The 17,120-nt window shown below is 47.9% G+C and overlaps 1 pseudogene; it reads left to right on the top strand.

The window, feature by feature from the left end:
* The first annotated feature begins 406 nt into the window (after positions 1 to 406).
* Positions 407 to 4,984, top strand: LOC139838572 (receptor kinase-like protein Xa21; annotated as a pseudogene).
* The last annotated feature ends 12,136 nt before the right edge of the window (positions 4,985 to 17,120 follow it).

Here is a 17,120-nt window from a genome sequence, read left to right as displayed (position 1 = left end):
AAAAAAAAAAAATCATTCTTGCCTTAAAAAAATTCTGAGTATTTAATGGAGTCAAATAAATTTATTTCTGTCACCTATGAAGATAGAAAATACAGTTCACAATTGGCCCTTTGAGGAAGATGATTACCATGTGGTAATAGTGTTTTTTGCATTTTATTTATGGTAATTAATCTAACAAAATTATGTAGTCTTACTGAAATACTCAAACACAACTAGGGTATTTCTTTTGTTTGGCTCCTATTTTCGTTATTGTTATTCAATATGTATCACAGGGAAAACATGGGCACCTTGCTAGCATATTACCCCATATTAATTTAGTAAAATTTTATCGTACATGGGCCAGTGCAAAAAAAAAAATTACAGTGTGCCCACCTTCAATTTTTTTCCTGCGTCCGCCACTGTTTGTAAGCACTCTTGATAGTAATTTCCCACTTTTTTAGTGCCAGGCAATGGTGTCTTCGATTTTATTTGTTGGAACCTTTGTATTCGTGATCTCTTCAGCATCATGTGGTAGGAACATCGATTGGATGAGCTCTTCATTTTATCCGTTAGTACCATTTCCAAATAGAACTCTGACTTCTCTTATTCTTGGTTCTGTATTTTCTCCACTGATGTGCCCCATCTCTGCAAAGCCGTTGTCTCTCTATATAACTTTATTTCCATCTTCAATTCGCCAGATGACTCCTTTCTTTAGAAGTTTCAGGCCATGTTCCACTTCTCTCCAACTGGCTGACGCATCGCTAGCAAAGACAGTATCAAGTAAATTGCCACAAGATGAAGACCCTTTTCCATGAAGACAGAGACTAGAAGAGGCCCGAGGCCCATGGCGCTCCTACCTAGCGCAGGCGTGCCGAGGCAGATCTTCCTCTTGTCGTCCAATCGACCTTGTTCTTTTTTTTCCTACGCCTCCGTCTTTATCAAAACTAGCGATATTAGTTCTGTTTTTTCAGACTTCTAGAGAGAGACGATTCCACAATAGAAACACCGAAAATCATACGTGGATGGCCTTGCAAGCCGATGTGTTTGGCATCAACGTTTGATATTATTTTCAATAAATAAAATCGTTTGATTTTCTGTATCAATCGATGTAGAGATCAGGAATTATCCTGCTTCTTTAATAATTTTTTTATTGAAAATTGTTTCTTTGCTCAAGGGAGCATGTACTCCCACTCCTACAATTATTTCATATACTCCATTAGTAGATAATGATACCGCAAAGTGAGTATATGAAAATTTTCATTGAGAGAATATACTTTTGCTAAACATCCATATATAGTGCTTTTGCAAAATGGTTATATTTAATAAAAAAACTAAGGGCGCGGTGATATTTTATCATACTATACCCGTATTGGGGTTTCTTAGGATAAATAGAAAAAAACGTATTGAAAACGAGAAAGATGTATAGTAGACTCTTGTGAGAGGTATATTGAGCGCGGGAATATGCAAAATGGCTGAGTCCGTGTACCACCCCAACCAGACATGGTGCCACAAATTTGCGTGGCCTCAATCTATCAAGATCACGGCAGGTCGGCAGCAGCTTCACGACGAGCTACAACACGGCGCGAAGGCAACCTGTCTTCAGCCGCACATGACCAGCAGTCGCCACGAGCGACTTCAGCATGCCGCAACGACGGCGAGCCGGCCAGGGAGCCCATGTCCGCACCGCCGACAAGGTGAGCGTCCACCGGCACACGAGCTTCAGCTACTGTCCACCTTGTACGTACCTGTTCATCCAAGTTGAGACGCGGGACCACAGATCTGTATGATATGCATTATTCCTTTTTGCAGTATTTGATGACCATGAGAAAACAGAGCATGTTATTCGGAAGCTATGAACGTGATATATCTTAGTGAAGACACAAAGAGAAAATACCTTTTCTGCAGTAAACGAACGATGACCCATGCATAGCCAGGCTTCCTCCGGCCATGATAGCAACAGATGGACTCATTTAGTGTAGTATTTGAGAGTGAACTGTCAGACTGGACAGCAGCAGCAGCAGCGAGCCAGTATGTAGTAGATCACCAATGTCGACGCGCCTATAAATTGAGGCTGCCGCGGCGAAGATGAATCAAACTCTCCGAACCTGTAAACACACATTTATGCTTGGTCATCTCACCTCTCCGCCCTGCAGCCGCAGGTGCAGCTCTTGTTCCTTCCTGCCATCAAAGGAAAAGCTTCCAGGTAAGGTTTTACACAGCACAAATCCATGAATGAATATCTCCTAACATATATATCAGACTATCAGTTACTGACTATATTTGTTATTGACATGCATGTGTAGACTGTAGAGCATACCGAAGACCGGACGGTGTAATTCGACCAGCGTGTACATGTGTAGCTACCCAGCCATGAAAGTTGCTATAGCCGCACAGTTCCTATTGGTGTTGCTGGCTTGCATTGCACATGCCGCCGTCTGCAGCTCCTTGCATGGAAACGAGACAGATCGGCTATCGCTGCTCGCATTCAAGGATGCAATCAGTCTGGATCCACAGCAAGCCTTCATGTCCAGGAACGATAGCACCCACTTCTGTAACTGGGAAGGCGTCGCCTGCAGGGTGAAGAACACTGTGCCACGCCGTGTCACTTCTCTGAACCTTACAAGTTGAGGTTTGGTAGGACACATCTCTCCCTCGCTAGGGAACCTAACATTCCTGCACTTTCTTGTCCTGACGGAGAACGCACTCACCGGAGAGATTCCACCATCCCTCGGTCACTTGCATCGCCTCCGAACCCTCTACTTGAATAATAACACGCTCCAAGGAAGGTTACCGAGTTTCAAAAATTGCTCCAACCTTCGGTTGCTGGAAGCTTCGGAAAACAATCTAGTTGGCCAATTTCCTGCCGATTTCCCTCCCCTCCTTGAGGTGCTGCGCATTTCCACTAATAACCTTACTGGCACTATCCCAGCTTCCCTCGCCAATATCACAACACTAGAAGGGATTGGCTGCGCGTATAATTACATCAAGGGAAGCATCCCGGCAGAGTTTGCAAACTTGCCCAGCTTGGAGTACCTGTATGTGGGTGTCAATGAACTCACAAGCAGGTTTCCACAAGCCATAATGAATCTTTCTACTCTTATCGGCCTTGCCCTTGCTATCAATGGCATAAGTGGAGAGGTACCACCAAATCTATGCACCTCTCTGCCCAATCTCAAGATACTTATATTAAGTGCCAACTTCTTTCTAGGGCGCATTCCTAATTCATTCACTAATGCGTCCAGCATGAACCAAATTGATTTATCGGCCAATAACTTCACCGGGTTGGTTCCCACTACGATTGGTAAACTTACAAAACTCGCGATGTTCAATCTTGAACAGAATCAACTCCAAGCACATACCAGGGAAGAATGGGAGTTTTTGGACAGCTTAGGCAACTGCACTGAGCTACAAGTGCTCTCAATTGGTTATAATCGTCTATCAGGGAATGTACCAAGTTCATTGGGTAACCTCTCCACTCAACTCCAGCGTCTATACTTGTCACATAATAAACTATCAGGAGATTTTCCTTCTGGCATAGCAAACCTTCACAACCTGATTCTTATTTCATTGGCGGAAAATCACTTTACAGGTGTGGTTCCAGAGTGGATTGGAACCCTCAAAACTTTGAAACATATAGGTCTATAGTACAACTTCTTTACGGGGCTCATTCCACCATCCTTATCAAACTTGTCTCAACTGAGAATACTTTATCTATTCTCAAACCGGTTCAGTAGCCACATACCACCAGGCTTTGGAAACTTTCCAATGCTTAGGGAGTTAGACATTTCCAACAACAACCTGCGTGGTACGGTTCCAGTGGAGATATTCACAATCCCAACAATATATATAATTGATTTATCTTTCAACAACCTAAATGGACAACTTCCTACTAACATTGGCATTGCCAAACAACTCATACAATTGCTCCTTCCATCATATTCCAAACACTCTCGGTCATTGTGAAAGTTTAGAGGTCATTGAGTTAGACTCGAATATTTTCAGCGGAAGCATTCCCAGTTCTTTAGGAAAAATAAGCAGCCTAAATATTTTGAATATTTCTAACAATAACTTAACTGGGTACATACCAACATCTCTGAGCAATCTACAATTTCTTGAGAAACTAGATTTCTCATTCAACCATCTTCATGGTGAGGTTCCAACAAAAGGGGTCTTCAAGAATGCAAGTGCCGTGCGGATTGATGGAAATCCAGGGCTTTGTGGCGGCGTATTGGAGTTACACTTACTAGCATGTTCTGTTATGCCTTCAAATTCAACTAGGCACAAGGAATTCTTAGTACTCAAAGTACTTATCCCGATAGCCAGTTTTGTGTCACTTTTTATGGTCATATTTGCCTTATTTCTCTCAAGAGGAAAACACGAGAGCAAATTTATGTTTCTGCCATCATTTGATAGAAACTTTCCCAACGTTTCTTTCAATGATATACGGAGAGCGACCCAAGGATTCTCAGTGTCCAACTTAATTGGGAAAGGTGGATATAGTTCTGTATATCAAGCAAGACTAGTTGGGCATAAAAATGAGGTTGCCATAAAAGTCTTCAACCTAGAGACAAGAGGAGCACAAAAGAGCTTCATTGCAGAATGTAATGCGTTGAGAAATGTGCGCCATCGTAATCTTGTCCCTATCGTAACTGCATGCTCAAGCATTGATTCAAATGGTTATGATTTCAAAGCCCTAGTGTATGAGTTGATGCCACTGGGAGACTTAGATAAACTACTATACTCGACTCGAGACCATGAATGAGCTTCAGATTTGAACTGTATTACAATGGCTCAAAGGATGACCATTGTGGTGGATGTAGCGGATGCAATGGAGTACCTACACCATAACAACCAAGGAACAATAGTTCATTGTGATGTGAAGCCTAGCAACATTCTTTTGGATGACAATATGACAGCTCATGTTGGAGACTTTGGCCTGGCAAGATTCAAAGTTGGTTCTGCAATGTCATCTCTTGCTAACCCAAACTCTTCTTCAGTTGGACTAATGGGAGAATCACGATATTGACACCACGATTCTGACAACATTGTATGTGGTTGACAATTGAGATGGCGACTGTGACGTCCGAGCCGCCGTGGATCACGCCGGCGCCTTGTCGCCGGAGAAGACGGCGGATTCTAGCGCCGGTCGGATCTGGGCTCGATCCAGGACATCATTCTCACGGCTCGGGTTCGCGCTTTTCCCCTTTCGAGGACGATCCCGAAGGAGAAGATGAGATCTCGGTGGCCGAGGAAGTTGCTTGGCGGGGGCTTGATGACATCCCACGAGTTCTGCCTCTCGACGGTACCGGGATTGGGGGAGACGAAGAGCGCCTCGACGAGTTCTGGTCCAAGATCGGATTCCCCACACCGGAGTCCCGTTCGTGGGAGAAGAAGCGGTCCGACGGAGCGTGCGGGCAGCGGGCGAGGTCCTCATCCCCGGCCAGACCGGCTGTGGCGGCGGAGGGTGTAAGAACGGCTTCAGCGCCGCCGGGCTTCCGTCTTCCCAAGCAGCCGGTGAAGATGAAGGCTTGGAAGGGCCCCCTCCCTCCCAAGCGGTTTACGCCGCCGGCCGTGTTGGGCGATTTCTTTCCTGTTGGGGAAGTTGTGTCGGAGGCTAGTGCGGCGGGGGAGAGTTCCAGATCGGCGGTCAGGGTGGCGCCGGTGGCCGTTGCGACGAGCTCGTCGCCGATGGTGCAATCGGCCGCATCGACGCCAGTTCGAACGAGGGCGGAGGACGAAGCGGGAATTTCGGCCGCGGATGCCGTTTCAGCGTTGGGCCGGTTTGGGCCGGGCCGTGTTGGCCATGCAGAGGGCATACAGCGAGCGCATGCGATCACGGGGCGATCTTCGTGCTTCGCCTCCTCCTGGTTCTTTCGCCGCCAACGCCTCTGCCCCGCCCTGCTCGCCCGCCGCCGTGTTGCCTGTGCTCAAGACCTCCTCGAGAAGAGTGCTGCTAGGCCGATCTTACCTGCAGGTGGTTGCTGGGGGTTCCGCCGTCACGGATATGGCCGAACCATCGCGGCCGCCCGCGCCGCCCGGGGCGCCGACGCCGACGCCTGGCTCTACTTCATCCTTGCCGGGGTCGGTTCCTCCTTCAGCTGCTGCGGTCCCGCCTGCTGGTCCATATTTGGGACCCCCTGGGTTCCAAGGTTGGCCGGCCGGGGTGCCCTTGCCGCAGGCCGCTCCTCCTCTTGCGCCGCGGCAGGTAGCTCCTGCGCCTCGGCATGCTCCTCCTGCGCCTCGGCAGGCTGCCCCGGTGCAGCGGCCGCCTTTCGGTTTTCGACCACCTGTGCCACAGATGCCTTACGTACCGCCGTACCAGCAGTGCCAAGGGCAATTTCAGTACCCGATTCCTGGTCAGCAAGGTATGGTGCAGCCGCCGGTTCAGCCACCTGTTTTTCAGCAGACACCGCAGCAGCCTGGACAAGTGAAGAAGAGAAGAAAGAAGAAAAGTGCCACTACGGTGGCGCAGACAGTACCTGTGGTGGGAGAGTCTGGGCCTCCTATGGGACAGTTGATACCGCCATTGGGACAGCCTGCGACACTTCCCATGGTTCAGCCTCCTTTGGTGGCAAATTCTGATGCTCTTTTGGCTCCCGTGCAGGCGCCTACAGTTCCTGATGCACCAGTGGTGAAGCAGAAGAAGGCAGGGCGCTGTTGGAAGTGTGCTGTGGATACGCACACGACCAAGAATTGTAAGGTTATTCATTATTGTCTGGTGTGTGATTCTGGGGCGCACCCGACCATTAGGTGTCCTGTTCTGAAGCTGCTGAGACCTATGAGCTTTTTTTTCGGCTCTGGCAATGACGCCACGCTTGATCTCCAGCTGTCGGACTCAGTGTTTAAGCCTAAGTCGGTGGCGTCTGGAGTACCTACAGCTTTGGTGCAGGTGTCTGGTGAGGGAGTAGTTTCAGCTGCTGATATTCAGAGTCTTTTGGCTCGTATGTGTCCGGGGAATCCTTCCTGGAAGTGGGAGGCGGTGCCACATGGGGTTGATGCTTTTCTTGTTGGTATACCTACAGCCGAGGATTTGTCGAGGATAGATGGGATGCAGATGAGTGTGCCCAAGATTAGTGCACATGCTCTTGTCTCTTCTTGGGTACATCAGGATGTTACACCGGAGTTTGTTATGGAGCCTGTTTGGGTGCACGTTGACGGTGTACCTGATTCTGTTTGTCACTTCTTAGGTCTTTGGGCTGTGGGGTCTCTTATTGGTACCACTTTGGATGTTGATCTAGTTTCTCTTCGGAGTATGAGGATTATTCGTATTCAGGTGGCTATGCGTGACCCTTCGGTGTTGGAGAAGGATAATGGTTGCTTGCAGGTGATCGCTCTTTTACAGCTTAACGGCTACATATTTCGTTTTCGTCGGGAAGCAGTTGGGTTCAAGCCAGATGCCAGATTTCGACCTTTTTTCTGGAAGGACGGTGGTGATGATGACGGCTCCCATGGTTTTGAGGAGGAGCGTTTGGGTGATGCGGCGACGGATGCTGCGCCGGATACGGCTAATATGGAGGTAGATGGTCATCCTTCGTCGCAGCCACAGGGTGCTTCAGCGGTGCCGATGACGCAGGTGGCTCTGACGCCATTTAACCACTCACCGGTGACGGTCAGAGGGCGCCAGATTGTGGAGCGTGCGAGGATGGAGTCTCCGCACCTTGTAGCCTCGCCGCTGGTGGTCTCTCGTTCATCTTCTCCGTCTAGAGTACGGACTTTTATGAAGGGTCGCACTCGTCCAGCTGCTACGTCTACGTCGCCTTCTTCTGCTGCTACGTCTTCGTCGCCGTGCTCGCCGCAGGGTGTGCCGGTTCCGTCTTCTTCTCCGACTCAGACGGAACCGACGCACGCCCAGGTGGCCATGCCGCTGCATGTCCAGGAGGTCATGGCGCCACTTGCACAGGAGGCTTCCGCGCAGCACGCCCAGGCGGCTACGGCGCGACACGCCCAGGCGGCCTCGGTGCAGCAGGACCGGGCAGCCTCGACGCAGCAGGGCCGGGCGGCCACTGAGCAGCTCGCTCGGGCGACCACGGCGCTGCTTGTCCAGGCAGCCACGTCGCAGACTGCCCAGGCCGCCTTGCCGCAGCCTGCCCAGGCTGCCTCGACGCAGCTCGACCAGGTGGTCGGGTCGCTACACACCCAGGTGGCTGCGCCGCAGCTGTCATAGCGCGACCAGCCGCAGCAGCGCACGAGTGATGGCGTATCGTCGGCTACGCAGCGCTTGGTCGTGGCGAAGCCCGACTCGCTGCAGGGCCGGCCCTTCGAGGACCTCGTGGAGACGATGCCTGAGACAGGGGCTATGCCACCTCGGGTGGATGGTTTGCTCGGGGCGTCGGTTCCGCCCTCGCGGGCGGAGGAGGAGCTTTCGTCTTCGCCGCTGCCGCCTCTGGACAGAGGTTCGCCGCGGGTGGAGTCGGTTCAGGGGGCTTCACCGACACCTCCCCCTGGGGCGCCGAGCTCTTCTTCCGCTACGATGGCCTCGGTGTCGCGGTCGTCTTCACCGTCGCCGATCCCTTCTTTGCAGCAGCCTCCTCCTCCTCCTCCTCCTGTCGTTCGACCGATGGTGAGAAGGAGCGGGCGGCATGCTCTTGCGGAGGATGGATCGGGGGCTACGGACGAGGACGCCATGCAGCGTGCTATGAGACGCAAGGCGGAGAAGAACCTCGACACGACCGGTATGAAACTACCTTCCAAGTCCTTTATTTCTTTTTCCGATTCACGTATTTCATCTAATTTGAGTAGTCTTGGGGTCTCATTGGGTAATACATCTGATGAGATCTCGGTTTCGGCTAATGTGTTGAGACAGACGGAACTTGACCGTTTAACGGTTGTTTCGAATGTTTCCACTGGGCCTGAAACTTCCATCGTAGTCGATGATGAAGAGGATGACATCCTAGATGGTCAGCTTCTCTCGGCTATCATTGGTAATATATCAGAGGTCGACTTAGAACACTTGGAGCTTAGTTCAGTTTATGACCTAAAAGCTTCAGCACGTGGTTCTAGGTCGTCACCTGGTAAGAAGTCTCGTATATATTGCAAGAAGTCTAAATCCAAAATAGTTTCTCAATGAATGGCATGTTTCGAAATAGCAGAGGTCTTGGTGACTTGGCTAAATATTCGCACATTGCCGATGGTTGTAGAGAGTATGATTTAGATTTTATTGCAATATCGGAGACGGGTAGGCGGAGTTTCTCACAGAGTTTCCTCGACCGTTTATCGGGAGAGATTAACTTTCAGTGGTTTTCTCGCCCACCTCGTGGTAGGTCTGGGGGCATTTTACTTGGCGTCCGCATAGACACCATGACGGTTTTAGCTAATTCTGATGGCGAGTATCACATTAAGCTCGATATTCAGAATAAAGCTGATGGGTTCATGTGGAGTCTGGTTGCTGTGTATGGTGCTGCCCAAGACGCTTTTAAGGCTGATTTTTTACGTGAGTTGGTAAATCTTACTAAAGATAATCCATACCCGATTTTGATCGGTGGTGATTTTAATTTACGAAGATTTCCTCATGAAAAAAGTAAAGGCCTCTTTGATGGACATTGGCCTTTCTTATTCAACGCTGTCATTGATAGCCTTGATTTGAGAGAGGTGTTTATGTCAGGTTGACAGTTTACTTGGGCCAATAGCTTGCCTGAGCCCACATACGAAAAACTAGATCGCGTGTTGGTGGATACTGAATGGGAAAACAAATACCCTATGGTGTCTGTCCGTGCACTAGAATGTATTGAAAAACTGTCTGACCATGCTCCTATCCTCTTAACTACCGGGAATCCTCGACCTGTTTGTAAGCGGCCTTTCAAATTTGTACTTGGCTGGTTGCAGAGAGAAGGGTTTCATGAGATGGTTAAGAAGGTTTGGGAAAGGCCTGTTGGTGGTGGTACTCCAATCTTGAGATGGAATAATAAGATGCGTGTAATGCGCAGACATCTCTCTGGTTGGGCTACCCATATGACAGGCATTCTTAAAAAAGAAAAGGCTCGCTTATCAACAATTATTGATGAGCTCGAGGCTTTTGCTGAGGTCAGACCATTGTCTGCGCACGAGATTGAAATGAAGAATCAATCCAATGCACAGATGGCGAGTCTTCTTCGCGAAGAGGAACTCAAATGGTACCAACGATCCAAGGCCCAATTCATCTTATAAGGAGACTCTAATACGTGATATTTCCATGGTATAGCCAATGGGAGACATCGGAAAAAACGTATTCATTCTCTTATTCAGGATGAAGGGTTGATTGAAGGTCATGAGCAACTCAAATCGTACATTACTAATTATTATAAAGGCTTGTTTGGTCCTCCAGATGAAAGCTCTTTTTCTTTAGATGAGGACTTAACAACCGACATACCCCAAGTTTCTATTGAGGAAAATGGATTACTTACTGCACCTTATTCAGAGGAGGAGGTGCAGAAAGCTATTTTCCAGATGGAATGCAACAAAGCACCGGGTCCTGATGGTTTTCCAGCGGAGTTTTACCAAACCTTCTGGGATACTATTAAAGGGGATCTTCTAGATTTGTTCAGTGCTTTGCATATTGGACAACTAGAATTATTTCGTCTAAATTTTGGTGAAGTAATCTTGTTACCAAAAGTTAATGAGGCAGAAAGGATCCAACAATATAGACCTATTTGCCTTTTAAACGTAAGTTTCAAGATTTCACGAAAGTGGCTACCATTAGACTTAATACGGTTGCGGATCATGTAGTTCGGCCATCTCAAACAGCCTTCATGCAAGGAAGAAATATCCTAGATGGAGTGGCGGTTTTGCATAAGACGGTACATGAGATGCATACTAAGAAATTAAATGGGGTTATTTTAAAGTTAGATTTTGAAAAGGCTTATGACAAGGTCAAGTGCTATTTCCTACAACAGACACTCAGGATGAAAGGTTTTTCTCCTGAATGGCGTGCTTTAATTAATGATTTTGTGTATGGAGGTAGTGTGGCAATTCGGGTTAATGATGACACCGGCCATTATTTCCAAACACGAAAAGGGTTACGCCAAGGGGATCCGCTATCACCGATGTTATTCAACATTGTGGCGGATATGCTGGCTATACTCATAGAGCGGGCCAAGTCTGATGGTCAAATTGAAGGGGTGATTCCACATCTGGTTGATGGTGGCTTATCTATCCTTCAATATGTCGATGATACAATTCTGTTTATGGATCATGATCTCGAAAAAGCTCAAAACCTGAAATTAATTTTGGTTGCTTTTGAGCAGCTTTCGGGATTGAAAATCAATTTCCATAAAAGTGAATTGTTCTGTTTCGGTGATGCCCAAGATGATACAGCTCTCTATACAGAGTTGTTCGGTTGTGGGCAAGGCCAATTTCCCATTCGCTATTTGGGTATTCCGATTCATTATCGGAGACTCACGATCGCTGAATGGAAAATAGTAGAAGAAAGATTACAGAAGCGCCTGAGTAGTTGGAAAGGCAAGTTGCTATCCCTCGGAGGAAGATTGGTACTCATTAATTCGGTACTAACAAATATGGTACTGTATATGTTATCATTCTTCCTCATACCAAAAGGAGTTCTGCACAAACTCGATTATTATCGATCCAGATTCTTTTGGCAAGGGGATAGCGAGAAAAAGAAATATCGACTGGTTAAATGGAGTGTAGTTTGTAGTCCTAAAGATCAAGGCGGGCTTGGTGTTCATGACCTGGAAGTCAAGAATACAGCCCTGCTGGGTAAATGGCTTTTTAAGCTCCTTACCGAGGATGGGATTTGGCAAACCATACTCCGGAGAAAGTATATAGGCTCCAAGACGTTATCTCAGGTGGTTTGGAAACCTGGAGATTCACACTTCTGGGCTGGTCTAATGGCGTCAAAAAATGTCTTTTTTCGTCATGGTACTTTCTCAATTAAGAATGGAACACAGATACGTTTCTGGGAGGATGCATGGTTAGACAATGCCCCTCTAAGTGAACAGTATCCTGCGTTGTATAGTATCGTTCGTCGCAGGGGAGATACCATTGCCGCAGTAATGGCTACCTCTCCTCCGAATGTGACGTTCCGACGTGTTTTGCTAGGACAAAGGCTAGCGGCATTTAACACTTTAATTCAGCGGTTGGGGGATGTTATCCTATCACCTGAACCAGATGAATTTAGGTGGAATCTACATGTAGATGGCTCTTTCTCAGTAAAATCCTTATACACCGCCATACTCCATTCTGATTTACCGGTTGATAATAATAAGAAAATTTGGAAGATGAAGATACCATTAAAAATAATTTTTTTTGGATGGTACCTTCGTCGAGGAGTCATCCTCACCAAGGATAATCTTGTTAAGCGGAATTGGCAAGGAAGCTCTCGATGTGTTTTTTGTCATCATGATGAAACTATTAAACACCTCTTCTTCCAGTGCCAGTTCGCGAGATCTATTTGGTCTGTCATCCAAGTAGCGTCTACCTTGTATCCCCCCACTAGTGTGGCCAATGTCTTCGGTAACTGGCTTCATGGTATAGATTCAAGGTTTAAGTTGCTTCTTAGGGTGGGGGCGCTGGCAGTTATCTGGGCGCTTTGGCTGAGTAGAAATGACAAGATTTTTAATGACATTAACTCCTCTTTGTTGCAGGTCATCTACAGATGTACAGGGATTCTTCGTTCGTGGTTACCTCTTCAGCGTATGGAGAACCGAGACCTGTTTACGGAGGTCTGTACACGATTGGAGGCTACGGCGAGGGATACTTTTTCCCTACATGGGTGGCAGCATAGTCTACGGATCGAAGCCTCATCCACATCTTAGGCGTTATATGATTCATCGTTCCGATATGTATTTCGCCTAGTTTTTTAGTTTGCCATCTTTTTTTGGACTTGAGACTCAATAACGGCTGTGTGCATCCTGGTTATCCAGAGGCTGGATGTAATTGCTTCCAAAAGTAATAAAGCATCCTTTATCGAAAAAAAGTTGGACTAATGGGCACGATCGGATACGCTGCACCAGGTAATGGCCTTCTCTATATCTTATGTTTGTAAATTTTTCTGCATTTTTATGTTAACTATTAATGTAAAATTAACACATCATTTATTTATCACATAGAATATGCAGGGGGTAGTCAAGTTTCAACTGCTGCAGCCGTTTACAGTTTCGGTATTGTTCTGCTTGAAGTATTCATTCGAAGAAGGCCAACTGATGCCATGTTTAAGGATGGATTGAACATTGTAAAGTTTACAGAGAGCAATTTCCCTGATAGGGTATTGGAGATTATTGATCCCCAGCTGCAAGAAGAGTTGGAGCTTTGCCAAGGAACTCCAACAGACTTGAAGGAAAACGGTTTGCACTATCTGCTATCTATGCTAAACGTTGGCCTTCGCTGCACCAGTGCATCTCCGGGTGAACGTATGAACATGCAGGAGGTGGCTGCCAAGGTACATGGAATCAGGGATGCATATCTCATGGAAAATTGAAGAAACAGTTATGTTAGGTTGAGTAGTATTAGCTACCTAAATAAGTTGCTGCATAGTTGGTGTTTACAACATAACGTGTTTGTAAGGTAGACCTGAGTCCGAACCTTGAGTGTGTTACTGCATCAGCGCAGGGTCAAGCTAGAGAAAACAAAAAATAAATAAATAGAGACCAATGTTATTTCCATGTATAGATATTACCAAAACATTGATTAACACCTGAAGTTCAGAGTTTACCCGACTAGCCCTGAGGGCAGCACTCAGTCAAGATAACAGCATATGAATCGATCGGTATGCCACGGGATTGTAATTGTCCAGTCGTCGCCAACAGCAAGATCAAAAGATTTCTTTCAGCTCTGCCTGTATTAAACTCCTGATGGTTGGGCTGCTATCTCGCATGCTCTGCTACCATAGCGCCATATGCCGCAGGATGCAGCTCTTCCGGCACACACACCACGGCTATCCGGCATTTGCATGTTGACCTGCAACGAGAATTCCAGCAAGTATCATGTGACAAGCTACCAAACTAGAAAAGCATGAGAAAAACATCTAAGTCTGGCGGTGAAAACATTGTCTATTAATTTTCCAGAGTTGATTTCAGACCCCCGATGCCAAAGCACGGACCGATGTACGGTTAACCTGTTATTCCAAGAACCAAGATATGTGTTGTATTTCTCCCCGCATATCAAAGAGAATGAGGTCTAGCACTCCGAAATACCATCGAGAAAGAGCAATAGAACAAGGTGAGAATAAGATCTCCAAAATGGGTAGGACAATCAAAGGCAATTCAGATAATCGGTATACTTAGTGCGTAGGCAGGCCCAACGGTATCCAATCAATGTAGTCGGCAGAACAAAGGAAACAGAAATGAGAGATAAGAAACAAATCTAAGTACCGAGAGGAAAATAGAGCTCGAATCCATAGCATTCTCCACGCACCCACCATTCATTAGCAGCGACCTTTTTTCTCTCACTCAAAGACAACAACTTGGAACATTATTGAGCACAGCTTTCACACGTTCGACGCATTCCGTAACTCTAACACTGTAACACACATTTCACCACTCATGAATGATCAAATTCAGCTGAACACCTGCGCGAAATCACAAACATTTAGAGGTTCTTGGAACCTATCAGTACTTGTACCCAAACAATCTCAGCTGGCAATGGAGTTGTAATTCCGTGGCAGCGTCTGAATCTTCCAAAGCACAATGGCGCATTGCACGAGTGGATGAGTTACAGCAGGACAGTGAACAACGAGTAGACAGCACAAGCCGAAGCCTGCTACCTTACAGAGGAGAGCGTGACACGGTACAGTCGACACTAGACGAACAAACCATCTGCGCTTAAAAGGACCAGGGTTGTTTACAACTACAAGCATCATACGGCACAGACACACACAGTACTTGATGAAAATATAGCTTGCACTTTGCTTGGCCATCGGCTTGTCATTTCTTCTTGGCAGAGCCGGCAGGCGGGGCGGGCAGTACTTTGCCCCCGGCTAATTTCTTGCCGCCGCCCGCGTCGCAGACGAGCACCGACGCCGTGGCGGCGGCGGCCGCGACAATCTGCTTGGCGATGCACTCCTTGACATGTCCCCTTCGCGGCAGCGGGTTCCCCGACGGCGTCTTGGTGATCATGGAGCGGCTGGCCGGAGCGCGGAAGCTAGTCGTCGACATTGATCCAGAGACAGGCAGGCGTACTAGGTTGCTACTGGCACCCTTGCGGCTGCGCTCTATGTGATTTGGTGGGAAATGAGAAGTGCGTGTGCTTTGAGAATGGAAATGGCACCACAGCTGGCCGGGGTATAAATAGGTTCAAGGTACTGGTACGCGTGTGAAGTCCCACTCCACAAGCTGAACCAACCAGCCAGGGGCGGATGGGTGAGGAGATGCGAACGACTTGATCACTCGAGGGAGCGTAGACTGGAGTGGAGGTGGTCAAGACTGAAGAGTGAAGACCGTGGTTGTTTTGTTTAAGCGCCTGCCCGAGTCGGGGTCGGGGGGGCAGGTGGTGTGGTGACTGGTGGCGAGAGTGTGTGTGCAGGTTCTGGATGCGCTTTTGTCCGATGGAATGGATCCCCGTCCGAGTCGGGAGGCGGCCGGGTCCCAGCGCACGCGAAAGCTCAACACAGAGCTAGCTCCTGGCCCACGCATCAGCTCGATCTACGACTTCATTGACGACAACTCACTGTCTCACTCCATAGAGTCGCCGGTCCACGGTCGTCGAGCTGAAGTACCACTTCACCATTGCCACAATCTCAGTTCTCCAATCGAGTTTGTACGCGACTCTAATGCCAGCCAGCCAGGCATCATGCGTGCACGCACCAGAGTCGAATATGGAACCCACCGTTTGTTTTGTCTGCAAGGCACGTATACAGGCGCGCTCGTACCCGCCAGGGTCCGGGTACGGTCGCTGGCTGGCTGGTGGCGATCCAGTGGACGGAATCCCACGCGAGAACGCGACGGCGTCCGGGTACGACGCTGACCGCGCGAGCGGTGACCGGCCGGGAGGTGCATGTATGATTGCATGCCATGCCATGCGCATCTCGCATCTCGCATCTATCCAGAGGGCTGCCCCAGTGCTCCCCCCCAGAAGAAGATGAATGATCATAGTTGTCTTTTTTTTTCTGTGTTGGTCCGCCGAAATCCATATCTAGCCCATGTATACCCGTCTGTATTAATACGGTATGTGTACGTCGCGTAAGAAAAGAAAGAGGTCATGTGAGCAAGATCTTTATAGCACATTTCTATTTTGGCACATGTACGTGACCGTAGATACATAAAAAACAATGTACAACACAACCTAGGCCATATGGGCATGTACATGACTGTATGGACGGTGGATCTACACGAAAATTACGATCGTGTCCCTACTTACAAACAAGTATGAGAAAATCTCCACCATTATTGTGTTTGATGCGTCCAGAATTTTTCTAGGGGAGGAGCACCGGAGCAGAAGTGAGATGAGTCCTCGGAGCACACCGGCCGGCACACTCTGACACTCTCACTCACCATGAAAAATGGATAGACGGGTGCCTAGCCCTTTCCATTAGTTCGAACTTTTGGTTCAAGTGGCTAGTGCATGAAACTTAACATGGTATCAGAGCCCCAGGTCTCGAGTTCAAATTCTGGCTTTCCCATGGTTTTCGCAATTAAGCCTAAAAATTGCTGTTGCCCCCCCCCCCTCTTTAGCCACCGCTGTTTCGGTGTGCTCTTCTTCTTTCACGTTATGACTTTCTCTTCTCCCATCACACGCGTGTGGGGGTGTTGTGAAGTGTATATGTGGATTGCCTAGCCCTTTCCATTAGTTCGGACTTTTGGTTCAAGTGGCTAGTGCATGAAGCTTAACAAACCTAACCACGCATTCTCTACTGCCCTATATATGTTTAGCGTTTCTTTCCGGGTCAATGCTTTTTGATCCACGCTAGTCTCGAACGGAACAATTGAACACGAACCGAAAGGCCGGAGGGGAAAGCCCCGCAGCTTTTAGGCAAACATTCTGCTGTGCACGTTTGACATCACCAATGCTACGTCACATGCATGTCGTCTAGTCACCAATGTTCGAGGAAGGATGTGCCGGACGAGGTTGGGTTACCACCGGGAACTAAGAAGAAGGGGCCTAATTGTTTTCACTGTTGGAAACCTGGACATTGTTTAAATGACTGTGAAGCCGTGCTTTGTGACTGTTGTTAGAGTCCAGATCATGCTTCAAGAGATTGTGCGCTGCTGAGA

This window comes from Lolium perenne, chromosome 3 (assembly GCF_019359855.2).
Source record: "Lolium perenne isolate Kyuss_39 chromosome 3, Kyuss_2.0, whole genome shotgun sequence".
Taxonomy (NCBI): domain Eukaryota; kingdom Viridiplantae; phylum Streptophyta; class Magnoliopsida; order Poales; family Poaceae; genus Lolium; species Lolium perenne.
Note: the sequence above shows the minus strand (reverse complement) of the source record. Positions and strands in the feature narration are given on the sequence as shown.